A 12258-nucleotide genomic window follows, 5' to 3' on the forward strand; every position below is an offset into this window, starting at 1 on the left:
GGAGGAGGGAGGGAGGGAGGCGTTAATGATCATCTGAGGCGGCGGTTTCCAAGCAGTGGGCGGGGCCAGCCCCAACGGTCGGTCTATCCACCTCAGGCACTGCCTTTAATTCCCATCATGGCTCTATGCTATGGAGTTCTGAGAAGCGTCCTTTGTTGAGGCACTCCCTTCTGGTGCTTAGGCAAACTACACTTCCCAGACTTCAATAACACAGAGCCGTGGCGGTTGAAATTGTGTCAGGTGTGTTCCTCAACAAATTACACTTCCCACAATTAAAAAGAACAGGGTCATGGCAGTTAGAATGGGGTCATAAGTGTTCCACAGCAGGTTACGCTTCCCAGAGTTCAGTAGCATGGAGCTGTGGTGGTTAAAACGGCGTCAAAACTGTGCCTTAACAAATTACACTTCCCAGAATTCCGTAGCATGGAGTCATGGCGGTTAGAATGGTGTCAAACGGTTCCTCAACAGATTACACTTCCCAGAATTCCATAGCATAGATTCATGGTGGCTAGAATGGTGTCAGTAAATTATACTTCCCAGAATTCCACTGCATGGAGTCATAGCGGTTAGAATGGTGTCAAACGGAAAATAAAAACTGGTTCTTCCGGTGGCATGGCGGGTCGTTAAGCACCTCCAAGGCTTGGCTCCCTGGGGTGCTTGCCAATTGCGGGGGCTAGTCCGGCTGCAAGTGATATCTGCGGCCAGGATATAACCTCCGAAGTTGAGGAGAAACAGAGGGTCTCGCCTATACACTTCAGACCCCGATTTTCCCGACATTTCTATCCAGTTCCACCCCAGCGGAGAGAGGAGAGAGAGAGAGAGCTGGGGTGAGACGCGAGGATCGGGAGAAGAGGTGGAGAAAGCCACGTCCGCAAAAGGCAGCCGTTTTTTTTCGGCACCAGACCCGCCGCCGCTTCTGCATTCTTAAAGAAGATTTTTATGCAGCTTGGTTTTAAGCAGCCACTTTCGAATGCTGGGGCTGGGCTTTCCGTTTAAGACCACCGCGGACAATTAATGAGTAAGAACACCTAAGGGGATTGGGCAATGAGGTCTGCCGCTTTTGGGATAGAACATTGGATTAAGGATACCAAGACCTGGAGGCTTAAAGGGAGAAACTCTTTGCAGCTGGATAGCCGGGATAAGAGAAGATCTGGACGTTGTCAGAGGAGTCAGAGCAAGAGAAGAACCTAAGGGGGGGGGGAGAGCTTAGAGAAGAAAACGGATTAAGAGGGCGGTTGGAGACTTTAGCTCTTCCCAGAGCCCCAGAAGTCCCCTTTTTATTTTTTCCACTCTTAGGGAATTTGACTCCTTGAAGCATCGGCCCCGCTATCATTAGGGCAATCTGAGGCTGCGGAAACTTTACTATTTGCATGCCCGGGGAGAAGTAGGAACCTAGCTGTGATTTCCCATTGGAGTCTTCTGGCTTACCTCTCTCTTTGGCGCTGAACTGGGGCTTGGGACAATTTGTTTTTCTACAGAGATGTCCTCTCTTCTGTTGGGTTAAGAGTTGGGAAGATTGGAAGAAGAGGATTGAAAGGACGCTGAGTTGCTTGGACTTTGGTGACTTTTTCTCTTTACTGCTTCCCTTTTTTAGGGACTTGGATTGCTGTCTCTGGTGAATATATATTTAACTTAGCCCCTCATTAGTATCACTTAAAGGAGAAAGTAAAGATCTTCTCTTGCTCCTTCTGTAATTGGTAAAAGGTATAAGGTGATATAAGTTCTGGATGAATGTTAAAATACTGAAATAATATAAAGAAGTGAGCTATAAAGTATCTATATAGTAGGAGTACCTTATTATTGGGTAAGAGTTTAATTTGAAATCAAGAGATTGTGAGTTTAGGTGTTGAAACAAATACTCTGTAACAATTAGGCTTATTGAGAGAGGTGCTTGCTACATTAGTGTTTTGCTAAGACGGCTGGTTCTTCAGAAGTCAGTGAGCCACAAGGCTGAAGTTACTATACAGTCTCTTTTGTTAAGAGAATATTTTGGAGTTATAATTGCCCTCCTTCTTGTTACATTGTTATTGCTGCTGTTCTGGGCTAAATTTGAGGCAGCTGTTGACGGGTGCCATTAATTCAAGGCCAACTAACATATGATAAGGAGATAACAAGCTTTACATAACGCAGCTGCCTTTTTTTTTCTCTCTCTCTCTCAACCTCCTCCTTCTTTTGCTCTTGTTTTCTCCTTTTAGAGACATCTGCTGCTTAACTCTACTAACTGCAAATTTACAAAACATCTGAAAGCTGACATAATAAGAGACTGACTTAAGTGCAAAATTATATAGGAAGTTATAGGAATATAAGAGTAAGAGTAATATAAGCACATATTTGAAATATTTGTACTTTTGAAGAAAAAAAAAGTATAAGATACTTTTCTTAAAGCAGACAAGTAGAATTCATTGAGATATAAGGGAAAAATTGAGTACCTGAACTCTTGAACAATTAATGCTAACTAGAAAGATGGCAGCCAAAGCAGCAAGTCAAACTCAAAGAAGAAACTCCATGGAAACAAACACAAAAAACATTGATCAATTTAACCAATTGATGGAAGCAATCAAAAACTCACAAAGAGAGCTCCAGCAGGAGATAAGGGACTCAAGGGAAGGAATGTCCTCAGAATTAAAATTGGAAACTAAACTAATCAGACAGGATTTGGACAAAATTAATAAGGATGTTACAAAAATTACAGGGAAAATGGAAAAATTAGAGATAGCCACAAAGAAATTGGAGAAGAAAGTAGAGACCTTGTCAAATACTCAGATAGAGGAACAAGAAATTTCTCTGAGACTGCAATTGAAAATGAGAGAGCTATGCTTAAAGCTTAGAGGGGTTCCTGAGCAGCCAAATGAAGATCTTTATGAATTCTTAACTCCAATACTAGCGAAATATGTGAACATCCCGGTACAACAAATGAATTGGGAGATTGATCGGATGTAGAGATTGAACTCAAAAGTAGCGAAAGAGAAAAAATTGCCCAGGGACATTGTGATCTATTGGGTACGAAAAAGAATAAAAGATACTATGCTACAGAGAAATCACAAAACAAGATTGGTGATACAAGGACAAGAGGCCCATATCTATAAAGACATCCCTCCAAAGATTTTGAAACGGAGGAAGGAATACAAATTTTTAACAGATTTGTTAAAGAAACATCGAATTCCCTACAGATGGGCAGAGCTGGATGGCCTCACGGTGCTATGGAAGCAAAAGAGGTTCAATCTACCGATGGTTGAGAAAGCACGTGAGTTCTGGGAGAAATACAGGACTGAAACAGAGGAGATGGGGAAAGGAACAAATCTGAGAGAAGACGGAAATGGAGAAGAAACCCTGGACGAAGAAGAACCACAGACAGAAGAAGGAGCATCGAAGGAGGAGGAGGCGTCAAAGGACGAGGAAGAGCTTAACGTAGGACGAAACGAAGATCTGAGTGGAGACCTATTCTTTGGAACAAATTAAACGTACTGATCTAATAACAATTTTTCTTTTTTTTTTAATAAATAAGCTTTTGAAACTTATTGGATCCTTTTTCTCTTCCTAACTGAACTAAGATTTAAAGGAAAATGAAGTTAATTACTTGGAACGTGAAAGGTATGAACTCCCCTACTAAACGGAAAAAGGTTTTTCACGCCCTGCATAAAAACAATTATGACCTGATCTGTCTACAGGAGACACGAATTAAGATGAAGGATAAACAATTTTTATACTCCCCCAAACTTGGGAAAGAATTCATTTCGGCAACTATAAATAGGAAAAAAGGAGTGGTATTATATGTTAAGGAGCACATGAACCCAAAAGAAATATTTAATGACAAGGAAGGTCATTTTGTAGGAATAACTATAAACTTTGATAAAGAAACAATTTTAGTAATAGGAATTTACGGCCCCCAGACTAACAAAGGTAGATTTTACAAAAAAATTGATAAACTAATTTCAGATTATGAGCACATGAATGTAATAATAATGGGAGACTTCAACGCGGTGATAGACCCCAAAATTGACCGGAAATCTACAAAAAAAATTGACGAAAACCAAGGAAAATTGCCCAGAGCTTTCTTTAACATGATGAAAAACATGAATTTATGTGATGGGTGGAGACATATATACAGAGATAAACAGGAATACACTTTCTATTCAGAGAGACATCATTCTCTTTCTAGAATTGACATGGTTTTCCTCTCCAAGTCTCTAAGTAATTACATATGTAAGGTAGGGACGCTCCCAAGAACGATATCGGATCATAATGCAGTCATTATAGAATTGAAGAAAAACGGGGGAGGTTGTTACTCTTGGAAACTTAAGGATGAGATGTTATTAGACAAAAAGATAGTTGCAAGCCTCAAAAAGGTTATAACTCATTATTTTCAAGAAAACACCCAAGGGGAAATGAAGATCATAATGATATGGGAAGTGAGTAAGGCGGTTTTTAGGGGTCATTTAATCCAACAAGGCTCAATATTAAATCGGAAAAAACGTGAAAAGATATTACACTTAACAAAAAAGCTAGAAGAGAGAGAAAAAAGCTTGCAAATGAACCCAGCCAATAGAAACATAATTGAGGAAATTGAGATCTTACAGGGACAAATAGATTTGGAAAACACAGTAGAGATGGGGAAAGATTTAACCAAGGTAAAACAAAGGGAATTCAAACACTCGAATAAAATAGGGAGACTTCTGGCTATGAAATTGAAGGAGAAGAAACTTAAGGCCACTATAACAGAGATAAAAAATCAAGAGGGAGTCACGGTACGGGGAGATAAAATTCAAGAGGTATTCCAGGATTATTATAAAGAATTATATAGAAAACAACCTACACAATTGGCTAAGATTAGGGAATATTTGAAGGAATTTGAACTTTATAAACCATCAGATTTGCAACTGAGGAACTTAAACGAAGAGATTACGGATGAAGAGGTGTTAGAGGCCATAAAAAACTGTAAAGATGGAAAAGCTCCGGGCCCTGATGGGTTTACGGCTAAATTTTATAAAATCTTTGCAGAGGAATTGGTTAGCCCCTTAAGAACGACAATGAATGCGGTTCTGAAAGAAGGAATCCCCCCCTCATGGACGGAAGCAAATATCGTTGTCATTCCTAAAGAAGGCAAAGATTTATCGAACCCCAAGAATTTTAGACCCATTTCTCTACTTAATCTAGATTATAAGCTTTTTTCTAATATCTTGGCGAAAAGATTAAAACATTGTATGCAGGAATGGATCGATGTAGATCAGAGAGGCTTTCTATCGGGAAGAGTAATGGGGGATAATGTGAGAATTATATTGGACATATTAGAATATTATAAACAACACGGGGATAGGAAATTAGCTATATTATTTGCGGATTTTGAAAAAGCGTTCGATACAATAAGCTGGGAATTTATGTACTAAATTATCGATAAACTGGAATTAGGAAATAATTTTGCTTTATGGATAAAAGAGATTTATAAAATGCAGTCTGCATGGGTATGCGTAAATGGTTTAAAAACCCAGAATTTTCAAATTGAAAGAGGCACTAGACAAGGTTGCCCTCTGTCTCCTCTGTTATTTGTGTTGACAATTGAAATATTATTAAAAAATATCAAAAGAGAAACTAATATTAAAGGATTACATGTTAAAAATCATAAATACAAAGTTAGAGCTTATGCGGATGATCTTGCGATAATCTTGGACAACCCAATTTCTAGCATAGATTTGTTAATGAGTAAGATAGAAGAATTTGGTGATATGACTGGGTGTAAATTGAATAAAGAAAAATCTCTCTTTTTGACTAAAAACCTACCCAAAACGGAAGAGGAGGAACTAAGCTCTCGTGCTGGTATAAACACGCAAAAAGTAATAAAATATTTGGGAATTAGGCTTACTAACAAAAATATAGATTTGTTTGATAATAATTATAAATTATGTTGGGAGGGAATTAAAAAAGATTTAAGGAGATGGAACAGACTTAATCTATCCCTTTTGGGGAAAATCTCGGCTATTAAAATGACGATACTCCCCAAATTACTCTTTTATTTTCAAATGATCCCAATTTCAATTTCTAGAAACACATTTAGAAAATGGAATAAAGAACTAACGTCTTTTTTATGGGAAGGAAAAAAACCCCGAGTTCGTCTAAAATACCTACAAGATTCCAGAGAGAGAGGAGGGTTAGGACTGCCACATTTGGAATTATACTATGACTCGTGCTGCTTATTTTGGTTAAGAGAATGGTTAACTATGAGAGACAACAGGTTACTGGCAGTAGAAGGTGAAGGACTACGATATGGCTGGCATGCCTATTTAGTTTATGGAAAAGACAAAATTAATAAAATCTTTAATAACCACTATATTAGGAAAGCCATATTAGATGTCTGGAAAAAATATAAAAAACGAATTATGACAAAACTGCCAAGCTGGGTCTCGCCACAAGAGGCTTTCCAGAGGAGAGAGATGATCCAAGAAGAAAAGTGGTTGACATATGAGAATTTATTAAAGTGGCAAGGGGAGGAGGCCAACTTAAAGTCTCAAGAGGAACTGGTGAGAGAGGGATATGAAATTAACTGGTTTCCGTATAGGCAGATTAGAGAAAGATGGAGGGAGGATAGAAAGACAATTGGATTTCATAAAAAAAGATAAAGAGCACCCAATCTTTAAGATTATAGCATCATATATGAAAGGAACAATTGGGAAACTGTACAAATTATTGTTGCAAGAGAAAATGAAAACAGAGGTGGTTAAAGATACGATGGTAGTATGGGCAAGAAACCTAGGCCACAATATAGAATTGGATAAATGGGAGAAAATATGGCGAAACACTTCTAAATTTTCGGCCTCGCAAAAGCTGAAAGAAAACCTCTATAAAATGTATTTTCGTTGGTATTTAACACCTGATAGAATCTCAAAAATCTACAAGAACAGCTCCCCAACATGTTGGAAATGTAAGAAGGAGGAGGGCACTTTCTTCCACTGCTGGTGGTCTTGCAAGGTAATTCAAAAATATTGGGATATGGTGAACAGGACACTAGCAGATATCCTAAACTGTACCATACAAAAGTCGCCAGAAATGTATCTACTGAATATGTTTAATGAAACTATGGAAAGGAAATTTGGTAAAATACTGTATTACGCAATTACCTTGGCAAGAATATCCCTAGCAAAAAAATGGAAGACAGATGAAATCCCTGATAGAAATGAATGGTTGCTGAGTCTATATGAAGCTGTGGGGATGGACAAGCTAACTTGTATGATAAGGGGAGAAGATATGAATGAGGTTAATCATACATGGGAAAAAGTATTAATATATTTAGAGAAAATATGGACTATATGAGAAAGCGAGTAGTTGATGTATATAATAGTTCCTATTTTCTATTTTCATTTTCATTTTTATTTTTTTGTTTCTCCATATATACAATTCAATCATTACAGGAATCGGTATCATTGAAGGGACAATGGATTTAATCAAGTTGCAAATGCAGTACTAAGATTGCTCAATCTCCACGCTTCATAAGGTTGAAAATAAAATTTGAAAACGTAAACGGAGGTGCAACTGATAAGATAAAAGAAAGTTACAGATAAGATAAGAAAATAATCACCAGCATTTGGAGGAGAGGGAAGTCGAGTGAATGAGGGGAGAAAGGAAAGATATCTGTATGTGAAGAAGGTGAGAGTATGTGAAGGAAGGAGAAGAGAGGAGAGTAGGTTAAGATAGGTTAAGATTGATTGGAGAAGAAGGGGGTTAGCTGGAAGTGGAAGTGAATGAGAAGGATAGATTTGTAGTGACTCGTGTGGTTAGAAGGTTGTGGATTGAGAAGAAGGAAGGTTTAGTAGGAGAGAGAAGATAGAAGGATAGGAAAATAGGAAATGTGGAGGTGGAAATGGGAAGAGATGATTTTATATGTATGTATGTAGGTATGTATGTAGGTATGTATATTATGTTTTTTGTATGAATGTAAAGCATCAATAAATTTATTAAAAAAAAAAAAAGAATGGTGTCAAACGGTCCCTCAACAGACTACACTTCCCAGAATTCCATAGCATAGAGTCATGGCGGTTAGAATGGTGTCAAACCGTGGCTCAGTAAATTATACTTCCCAGAATTCCACTGCATGGAGTCATAGCAGTTAGAATGGTGTCAAGCGGTCCCTCAACAGACTACGCTTCCCAGAATTCCATAGCATAGAGTCATGGCGGTTAGAATGGTGTCAAACTGTGGCTCAGTAAATTATACTTCCCAGAATTCCACTGCATGGAGTCATAGCAGTTAGAATGGTGTCAAACGGTCCCTCAACAGACTACGCTTCCCAGAATTCCATAGCATAGAGTCATGGCGGTTAGAATGGTGTCAAACCGTGGCTCAGTAAATTATACTTCCCAGAATTCCACTGCATGGAGTCATAGCAGTTAGAATGGTGTCAAACGGTCCCTCAACAGACTACGCTTCCCAGAATTCCGTAGCATGGAGTCATGGCGGTTAGAATGGTGTCAGTAAATTACACTTCCCAGAATTCCATAGCACACAGCACATGTCTACATGCTGACCTTTTGACATTTGCTTTTTATATTATCTGGTCAAGCAAGAAAACAAAAAAACCAAGCCGTTCGCTCTATGTAATATAGCTTTTCTATATATCTGTAGCCATATCCACACACGCCCTGGGAAGCCTGTCTCTCATTGGGCTTCCTCTGTGGAGGGAGCCCAGTGAAGGAGAGGTCTCCTGGGCGAACACACCCACCCTGGGAAGCCTGTCCCTTGCTGGGCTTCCTCTGTGGAGGCAGCCCAGCGAAGGAGAGACTCCAGGGCGGCTCTCCCCAACTGGGCTGCCCCTTACGGAGGTAGCCGAGCTGTGGAGAAGCTTGGTGAAAGACCTATTGCCCCTTGCATAAGTCTACTACCCAGGATTCTGGAGGCTATTAGGGGGCAAAGGTTAATTGACTTATAGTTGAGTATATACAGTAAGCAGAATTTATGAAGTTACCATTTCTTTTTTTACAGGTTTCAAGAACCATGTACAAGATGAACAAGACAGCAACTCAAATGAGTCAGAAAGTACATGCACTCAAAGCTCAATGTATATGTCTTTTTTCCACTGGTGAAGGCAGAGCTTGACACCCCCAAAGGGAGCCAAAGTTAAATTTTGTTGAGATCTAGAATCTACCTGCCGGTTTTTTAGCCAAAAATGTCTTCTGACAGGGATAGAAGCTGCCTGGGCACCGGCACTAAACTGAATGACACTGAGGGAGGAATCAAACCTTTAATAATTCATTAATTCCTTGGCGTAGCCTGGTATTTCCCCCAGGCACCTGTAATAGGAGGTCCCTGGCCCAGAGGTGAGCATTCCTGGTTAAATCAGAAGTAGAGGCGGCGGCCCTGATAGCAATGGAAGATGCCTCAAAGGACCTTTTGAGGGCAGAGTCAGCCCTTTTGTCCTCTAGCAATTTAAGGGAATCTTCTCCATCTTTAGAATAGACGGCAGATGTAACAAGAGACGACACTGGAGCGGCCACAATAGGAATATGTAGTTTGGACATCATGGTTTGAGGGAGGGAATAGAATTTTTTAACAGAAGAAGGATTGGGTCTAACCGTTGCAGGTTTATGACCATTCTTCAAATGAAAGCACTCTCATAAATTCAGATGGGAAAGGCACCTCATCACTAGCTGGGGAAGGCTCAGGGAAGGAATCTTTTTTGCCCTTGGGAAGATCAGTCTCCTCTTGATGAGTCGGTAGTTTTGCACTGGATGGCCCTTGTGGCCTCTTCCAACTCTGTGATTCTATGAATTTACCATTTCTTTTACAGATCTCAAAACAAATTGTGTTTTACAAGCCATACTACGCGAGCTGCAAAGTAAGTACACTCATCCCTCCGTATCTGCAGCTTTGATATGTACGGTTTTGATTATTCCTGAATTTGATTAATATGTTTTTTCTAGGAATATCTAGGTCCTCCAGTGCAACTCTATGGTCTACTTTAATTTGAAGTTGCAATGAAAGACCTAGAGGTTCCCAGAGAGAATATTCTACTAGGCATTTGTAGCTCCTCCAGTGCAGTTCTATGGTGAGTGTCTGTTGGACCTTGACCACAGAGTTGCACTGGAAGATCTAGAGAGGTCCTGAGAGGTGTCTTCTCAGGTAAAAACATTGTGTTTTTGTTATTTGTGGTTTTCCCATATTCACAAGGGTTTTATGCCCCTAAACCGTATTGAATATGGTAATAATAGTGTAGTAGATGGAAAGGTGTAAAGATAAAGAGTGCCGTTCGCTAATTCAAAGTGAGCGGATGCGTGGCGGAGGAGCTCCCACTACAAGAAAAGAGATTTCAGCTCAACATTAGGAGGAATTTCCTGTAAGAGCTGTTTGACAGTGGAACACACTCCCTTGGAGAGTGGTGGAGTCTCCTTCTTTGGAGGTCTTTAAAAAGGGACTGGATACTCATCTGTCGGGTCCATAAGAAAACTTATATAATAGATTTAAGTTTGGAAAAGAGATATGGTAAAATCATTTTCTATATGTTGTCGGCAGCAAGAATAATTTATGCACGTACTTGGAAATCCAAATCGATTCCTCATAAAGAAGACTGGATCCACAAACTTCTCGACATGATGGAAATGGATAAACTGTCAAGAGCTCTCCATAATGAAACACCAAACACTTACAAAGAAGACTGGATTGTTGTTATTAATTTTCTTCAAAAAGAATGGGGGGGGGGGGGAAATGCAGTAGTGGGAGTAGGAATATTGTAGATGATTTATGCCCTTTCCCTACTATTTTCGTTGATATTAATTTGATGATTTAGAAAGTCAAATTAAGAGACAATTCGATACGCAAGCCCCAAGGCCATCATAATTTACCTTTAAGGTGGAGCTTCCTTCTGCGATGCAGCCAAGGATTATGGCTGGGCAGGATATCAGAGGGTGATAAACATGTACACAATTAATAACTTTGAGTTGTATTTGAAAGATATTAAGCAAGGATGGTTTTATGTTTAAATAAGCAGAAATGGACTGATGGTTAGGAAGTACTGGACGATAAGGTTTGTATGATGTGATCTGTTAAATGTTATAAGCATTGGATGTAAATAGTTTTCTTTATTTGTTTTTAAATGTTGAAACCTTAATAAAAATTATTTTTTTAAAAAAGAAAACTTATACAAGAGCATAATGTCACAATTTGCAAGATTCATAGAGACATCAGAATGTGAGCTAAGTAGGGATGTAGATAAACTCTTCAGAGTTAATTTAAAAATTGCCAAAGACACACTAGAATAAGGGAAGAAATTATTATTATTATTATTATTATTATTATTTTAATAAACATGTTGGCTGTCATTTCCCTTAAAGGGGGAAACCAACTCAAACTTGTAACGGTGCTTTTCAAAGGAGAGCAATTTAAAAGAGCAGTAACAGCAACAGCAAAAAAAAGGACCAAAAGTAATATGAATATTAATTTCTATTAGTACCAGCATCAGTATTTAGGTGACAATACAACAAGATCAAGTATTAGTGACAGGCAATGAACAAGTCATAAGGAAAGATAAAGAACACTAGTCCTTACAAATGCCATTGCTATCCAGGAAATGTGTTTGGGAGAGAGCTTGCTTAACACTTCACATTGAAAACACAAGTGGCCATCGAGATTACAGCTTCCATTTCTTAACAGAAACATTTAAAGTGCCAATCAAAGCCTAATTTTGGGTTTACACAATTATATTAAGTTACATGAAATAATTAATGTACCCCTTTGCCACAGCACTTTAGACCTAATAGGAAAACACTGTAACTAGGGGTGCATGTAAGCTGTTCATCAGCTTATTATTTAGCTAAAGAAGTATAGGCATAGATTATGCATTGTAAAATAATGAGTGCTTCAGTCTACTAGAAAAAGCAGAAATGTAGTTCTGCTAAACCACACTTTACTTCTTCTGTCTTATTTTCTGTGAAAGTCTGAATATACCAATTGTCTGCATAAAACATTTAGGGATTTATAAAATTCTTTATCCAAATTTGCTGCAGCGCTAACATAATGTCAATGGAATCAGTCAAGTTGTTAGCTATGGAGTCTGACGTCACCCTGAAACTGCCATTTTTGCTTTTAATCAGAGCTAGAGTAAAAATTCTGGATCTCATGTGCAAGGCTCAAGATGATACTTAGGATAGAACATGCAGAGTAAGCACCGTTTCTTTCGATATCCCAGAAATATAAAGCTGACAACTGTAGTCTTGCCTTTTATGGGCAATGAAAATAATCCCTTTACTATGAATTTCCTAAAAGGGGGAAGAAAGAGAT

General features: G+C 38.8%; 1 long non-coding RNA gene across 1 annotated transcript; it reads left to right on the forward strand.

Moving 5' to 3' along the window:
- Nucleotides 1–71: 71 nt before the first annotated feature.
- On the forward strand, nt 72–11040 carry LOC149318964 (uncharacterized). Its single transcript, XR_016280115.1, has 4 exons — nt 72–1615; nt 8968–9021; nt 9773–9820; nt 10495–11040. It is a non-coding gene; the product is annotated as an uncharacterized LOC149318964 (long non-coding RNA).
- The last annotated feature ends 1218 nt before the right edge of the window (nt 11041–12258 follow it).

This window comes from Sceloporus occidentalis, unplaced genomic scaffold (assembly GCF_023333645.1).
Source record: "Sceloporus occidentalis isolate IW3139 unplaced genomic scaffold, rSceOcc1.0.p SCAF_2, whole genome shotgun sequence".
Classification (NCBI taxonomy): Eukaryota; Metazoa; Chordata; class Lepidosauria; order Squamata; family Phrynosomatidae; genus Sceloporus; species Sceloporus occidentalis.